The sequence below is a fragment of the Vanessa cardui genome, chromosome Z, assembly GCF_905220365.1.
Source record: "Vanessa cardui chromosome Z, ilVanCard2.1, whole genome shotgun sequence".
NCBI classification, from domain to species: Eukaryota; Metazoa; Arthropoda; class Insecta; order Lepidoptera; family Nymphalidae; genus Vanessa; species Vanessa cardui.
Window position 1 is genome coordinate 4465892 of NC_061154.1, and position 6849 is coordinate 4472740.

The window sequence follows — 6849 nt, forward strand, 5'->3', positions numbered from 1 at the left end:
CTGTGAAAATACTGATTATTTGGTTTTTAAAGAGATGCCGTAAATAAACAATTGATAAAGACAAGACAAAAATTTATGAACTTTGTATATTATGACCCGTGCGAAGCCGGGCTGGGTCGCTAGTTGTATACAAAAGTCGATGTTTGTATAATTTTATGATGTTACAGTAATGTGATAATTTCGGGAATATGCTAAATTTTGGGAACTTGATAAATGCATTCCGCCCTACTTACGACATTAAGATAACGGTTCTCGTTGCAATATGAGCGATAGAGCTGTGCCCTTAATTTACGAAGATAACATTCGCTTGTTGCATTCACTCTGGTGAGTTATAAATTACGCTAATATTTTTATGAAGTAAAAGTTCTTTTGCCGCAATGAAAAAAAATTAAGTTCGAATTAGCGTGCGTCTAGAAAAATATCCAAATTATTCGCCGGAGGAATTGTATATCTATTTCCTTATGAATATAAATTAGTCGACTATTTGTAAATCTCAATTGGATTGCGTATTTTTCTAAGCTGTTGTTAGCTGTTACGATAACCGACTATCATTCGTGCTTTTAACATAAAAATACATATTATATGTGTATAAATTTATTTGTAATCATCTAGTTAACTCAAACAAAGCAGCGTGCGAGAGTTTTCGTGTTCTTGTTGTTTCATGTTTTCGAAACTTTGGACGTAAAATAAAACCAGTAGTATAAGTTTTAGTGGAATAGTCTTGTATTATAATTAAAGATGAAATATAGATCAAGAACTTTTTGATGAGCATAATTATCATATTTACTTCTTCTTGTTTTTAAAAAACGTTACTACATGGATCTAAATTTTCATAAAAATCTTGCGAAAATGCATATCATACTTATCATTAATATTTCTAGATTACTTACGTCACATTTGGGGAGTCATATTTTTAAATGAAATAAAAAAACTTTTCAATTATAGAACATTTTTAAATGCTTTCTATAGCTTCGCATTTAGTACAAATTCTATAGCAATGTACTTCCTTGTATTCGACTCAATAACCTGCCAGTAGCCGTTGCACTTACAACCAAGCTGCTACACTTACTTATATATTAAATACAAAGTTAGTTTCAAAATGAAACATCTCGTGTAGCTCCTGTCATTGACAAGTAACTAATATTTCTTCAATAAACTTTTAGTTGAGTTAGCTTGAGTCAACTAAAAGTTTGACTTTTCTATTTTGACGGTAACGAATCCATCTTCATTTATGTTTACAGAAGTTTTAGTATTATAATTATTAATAAAGGAGTCTAAAATATAAAATAATGGTTGTTATTTTATTCCATTTTGATGGATGTGTTTATAGCATATTTTTACTTATCTTTTTCACACATGCAGTGATCACACCATTATTTAATTTCGACCAACATATCGAAAGTGTCAAAGTGCGATAGGAGTTTTCCGATTAAATATTGTTTTATTTTCCGTCGATACATGTCGCACACGGTTTAATTTGCCATTCATATAACAGCTTATCCTTTTAACTAAGAGGTGCTCAATCATCCGCCGGAATTATATTCAATACAATTGTGCCACAAGGATGTATTCTGAGTTATATATGAAAATTAAACCATTGTACATATATCTAAATCTTTCACTTAATTGGACTTAATCTATTTGCATATAATAAAATTTGGGTGTCTGTTTGTAATATTAAAATAGCCCTTTTTACTCACCTATACCAAAATAACATTTTTTACAATTTTTGTCGGTCTGTTTATTTGATTGTTCCGGCTAGGAACTAAGATTAGATACTAAGATTATAATATATTATATTATAATATATAGATAGATCTCTCGAACGGTTAGAATGATTTTGATGTGGATTTTCACTGGCAGATAACTGCATTAATAGGGAGTAACTTAAGCTACAATATTTTGTTTTTGTAAATTCAAACGCATACAATGTTGCGGGCATAGCTAGTTTATCATATAACTCTTTAAGTCAAGTAAGTGTAATAGGATAGGAAGTATATTGCATTATTCTATTATTTTTTAATATTTAACTTCTGTACATACTAGATGATTGATGATGATGATGTACATTATTGATGAAGAGTAACTACTGAGTTTCTTGCCGGTTCTTCTCGGTAGAATCTTGTCTCCGAACCGGTGGTAGCTTCAGTTAATTGTAAAATGACGATTCAAAAGTGCTTGTAAAAGCCTACTTCAATAAAGTTTATTTTGATTTTAATTTTGATTAAAGACGATAAAAAATATTTCAATTATTGTAATGAACCATTAACATAAAAATATCTGCACCTAAACTTTAATTAATAATCATATGCTGATCTTGTTACGATGTTAACGCTATGAGTGATTTTATATTTTCTCAATATTTTTTATATAATTTGTGTTTGTTTCCTGTGATCGGTCCCAGATTCAACCTTAATGCCTCTGGGCACCGTAAAAATACCTCCTCATTATCGAAATATTGCTTACAAGGTATAGTTCCACGATTTTTTAATAAAAATTAAATAAGTCAATCATTTTTTATATATTTTCCAAGATAAATTATTTTTATCATTCCACAAATTTGCCGCCTTGCCACTATCTCCGAGTGGCCCTAGTCTAAATCCTGACAGGGACACTCAGCTCCGCCGCATACGCTGAACAAAAAGTTAATATTTTTGCTTAATAGTGCATGCTGTGGCCTCCTATAATTGAAGAAGCACACAACATGTAAACCATATATAGTTTAATATTTAGAATATGTATGTAGTGTACATCTTTTGTTAGAGACATCATACATTAAATAAATGAACAATATATTATGTCGAAATATTGTATGTATATTCACAGGAACATAGGTCACTTTGAAATAACGACCTATATACGACAAGTTTCCTCAAAGTCTCTGTCTCCGCAAAGTCAATAAATCCTTCTTGGGGGATGGTATCGTACCGTTAAATATATATAGCATAATTCCAAAATTTAATAAAGAATAATTTAAATATCAAGTCTGATGTACATGATATGAGCTCAGTTTTGGTGTAGGTACATACGTAGTAAATGCAAAAAAAACGTATTTCATTTAAATGATTATTTTATAATTAATGCACTTGAAATAAATAAATAAATATAAAATGTTGCGTACTAAAAAACATAATTTATATAGTTTACATTTTGTTAAAAATATATTATATGTATATATTATAAAAATATTTAACCAACTAATTAATTAAAACTAATTCTTAGACACTGTGAAATAACATTTTGTAAAAACAATAAGGGAATATTTCCGAAGGATATTTTTTCTTTGTTTACTTTAAAAACATTTTTCTGTTTAATCTATAATGAAGCTCTATTATTTTTATAAAACAAATTCTCACTATCCGTTTTTATGCTCACTAATTGACCTATTATTTGGTGCTATTATATGAGATAAAAAGTCACTCATCAATGTAAACAAAAATGAAATTCTCGACAAATTATATTAAACAATTTCCAACTAGTCATTGCCTAATACAGCCGATTCTAATGACAAGAAAATAATTTTATATCGTAATAAGTTTTAGCTTAAATTCGACATAAATTAATTATGAATTTTTGTAATAATGTCGTATTTAGTATCAATGATTTTGATATCGAAACTTCAGAAGTAACATGAAAGTGGATAAAAAATAATTAAGTATGTGGGTAGTTTTATATTGTAAATAAATGTTTGTCTTGTGTACTGTATATAACAGTATATAACAGAGGCTATGAAATTTGTCAATCTAATGTTTTCTTTACTCTTCCTGATATCATATTTCGAGATCACTTGGACCTTCAACTGTGATTAATATACATATATATTTTTAATCTCTGTATTATTAATTTATTACATTAAAACTCCTCGGGAAGAACTCATGCAAGTGGATCGGTTTCCTAATAGAGATCCGTGTCCGATAATAGGAATATCATAAATTATTTCAGTCAGCTTGTTCGAAACCTGAGATAGAATGGTATTATTATACTCTACCGGAATCACTCACAAGGCTTTTAAGCAACGTAAATAAATTATTTTATTAATAAAATATAGTCATCGATACTGACAAACTAAAGCTTTAGGGGTTGTCGTGATTTCCATATAATTGATTCTAGATGATAGTTGAAGTTAATTTACGTCGATAAGTTGGTGCGAAGATGATATATGATTTATAAGCAAATATAGTTGCTGTGAAACTTCATTGGGATGTGCAATTAAATATCATTGAACTTATCAGAAGTCAATAAACTAAATAAATTTACATTTTTTATCGCAGAAGTGGAATTGACTTCTTTATGAACCTATTATGTTACAGATTAATAAGTCGCCACAGAAATTTTTACTGAATCAATTATGTTAATATTCAATCTCTTAAACTTTTTAGAAGTACAGCCCACTTAAGTGTATGGTATTAACTTAAAGACCTATCTAGTAACGTGTTTTCATAACATTTGTATTTTGAGAATACACTAAAATATTTACTCTAAATTAATTTCACCCGGTAATAGCCTAAAATGCCTTCCCTGTATATTAAAAGTTTAGTGATTATGAAAAAATATTAATGTACCTATTTTATTTTCCGAATTTCTTGAGCTATCTAAAAAAATTAAGAGATGCCATTAATAGTAGGTCTTATTAAATATTGTTGTGATTTAATTTCTCCTGTGGACGGTATGAAATTTTTATTTTTTATATTATGCGTACATATCCGTCTAGCACCACAGTTTTATAAATAGTTATTCCATATATTTTTTTTAGAATAAAATTAAAAACAATATAAAATAAGTTATTTGTAAAAAAAATTGCCGTACAGCGCTATCTATTATTACTATACAAAACCAACTCTTTTTAAAGAATCGCTCTAAAATCAGTGCTGCCACCATTTGTTTCAAATAGGTTCGTCTCTTAGTTCCATTAAAACATTATACCTACATGTATTATTTGTCCTTTAATAAACACAAATATATCTTTATTTATATTCAGTGCCGTAGCTGACTAAATAAGTACCACAGGCAATAATGCATTGGGAAAAAAAGAGTATAATGTTCTTCTGATACTTTATATTTTATGATTGGCCCTTGGCTAGATAAACTTTCCTCGATAATTTTAAACCGACTGTTGCAAGATTTTCATTAACTTTCCTCGAGCAGTCAGTCCCTTTGAGTCCCGACCACAAAAAGCTTGTGACACAGGCATTTAGAGCGTGGATAAAAAATTACATCAGAGTTTATTAAATGTTTTTTTTTAGAGTTTCTGATTTTTTAAAAGACCATATAATCATCCGCACCATTTATTTCGTGAGGCAATTCCATTGTAACGTCATTGTCACTTTAGCGCGCGAATTTAAAGATATGTCAATTTCGTACCTGTTAACTCTCAAAAAAAAATTAAAATTATACCATATCCATAAAAAGTATACGACATGCGTATAACCGAGCAAATTTACAGAACAAATATTTTAATATTTCGAAACAATATGTATTCATGGTGGATTTCACGTAATTTTATCACATTTGATCCTTGAACGGGGACCTATTAAACCTGTCAATGAGGCTCATGAAGAGTAGAACATAAGTAAGGGCTGTTAAGCTACTATAACAAGTTCCTCAATTTGTCTACATTAAATATTTTACCATCATTTGTGATTTCAGCATTTGATACCTTTCTCTGCTACAAGCAAGGTTCTGTTAAGGAATCTATAATATTTTTAAATTGGTTATTTATATAGACACCATTATAATTCACATAACATAGCTGCTATATATTAATTTTATATAGTGTTAGTAGATCTTAATAACTCAAAAATAATCATTAATCTATTGGGAAGTGGTAAACATTAATAGCTTTATTTACAATTTCTTTTTATTTATGTTTCAGTTGATCGAGACTATGCCAACACGTCAATTCTGAAGCAAACAGTCCATGTTGCAACCTGCATATAAGTAATGCAGCACAGCCACTAAAAACTTATTCTAATAAAGCCTGAAGGTATTTAAAGTTCAAATAGTATGTATATGATATACACTGCTAGTATAGACTCTTACAAACATTCTGAATTATCACTAAAATGTTAAATTTAATTACTACAGTAAAAGAGTTTTAATATAACAACTGTACAAAAAATAGCTCTACGAATAGGAAAAATAGTAATAACATTTTCATTTTGAATGACAACAGTATTGATTGCATTTCCCCTTTGAATTACAGCTGCTAGACTGTAGCTGAAACATAAATCAAACCATTACCACTGCACTAAGACAGTTTTTTATTGTTTTGTATAAAATAACATGTCTACAGTTTTCAGCAAAATTATGAAACCTTATTTGACTGAAATTTTTAATGTCAATTCAATTTTGATTCCACTGTTTTCTTTAACTGGCCCATACCTTTTTTGCGGCTCTGTAAAATTGATAGCATTAGTTATATTTTTAAAATTTTGTATATTGCAATTAAGGTGCTCTTCAAAAGGATCCATAATCATTTTTTTAATGTGTAGCTATTAACCCATAACCACTGGAAAATATATTGACTTATGCTATTAATATATAAGAAAGAATAGTCACTAATGTTTTAGAAGAAAAGCTAGCAATACCAATAATTTAAATTATTTTATAAATAATTACTTTTTCATACAAATTGCAGGTAGCAGAATAAAACTGTTGTTACATGTCATTGCCATGCACCATCAGACAAAACTTCATGCAATTTACATAGATTGATGGTGAATTGGAGCAGTCCTACAATTGTCCTATTTTATATACAAAATTAAAGACCACAAAATAAGGAACATTATTGGCTGTGCAGTTGTTGATACAATGATAATAAAAAATCTTGAGGAAAAAATATTTGTGGAT

General features: G+C 28.8%; 1 long non-coding RNA gene across 1 annotated transcript; it reads left to right on the top strand.

Moving 5' to 3' along the window:
- Positions 1-5343: 5343 nt before the first annotated feature.
- LOC124543263 lies at positions 5344-6849 on the top strand. The gene is made up of 3 exons (XR_006967438.1): positions 5344-5569; positions 5873-5983; positions 6638-6849. It is a non-coding gene; the product is annotated as an uncharacterized LOC124543263 (long non-coding RNA).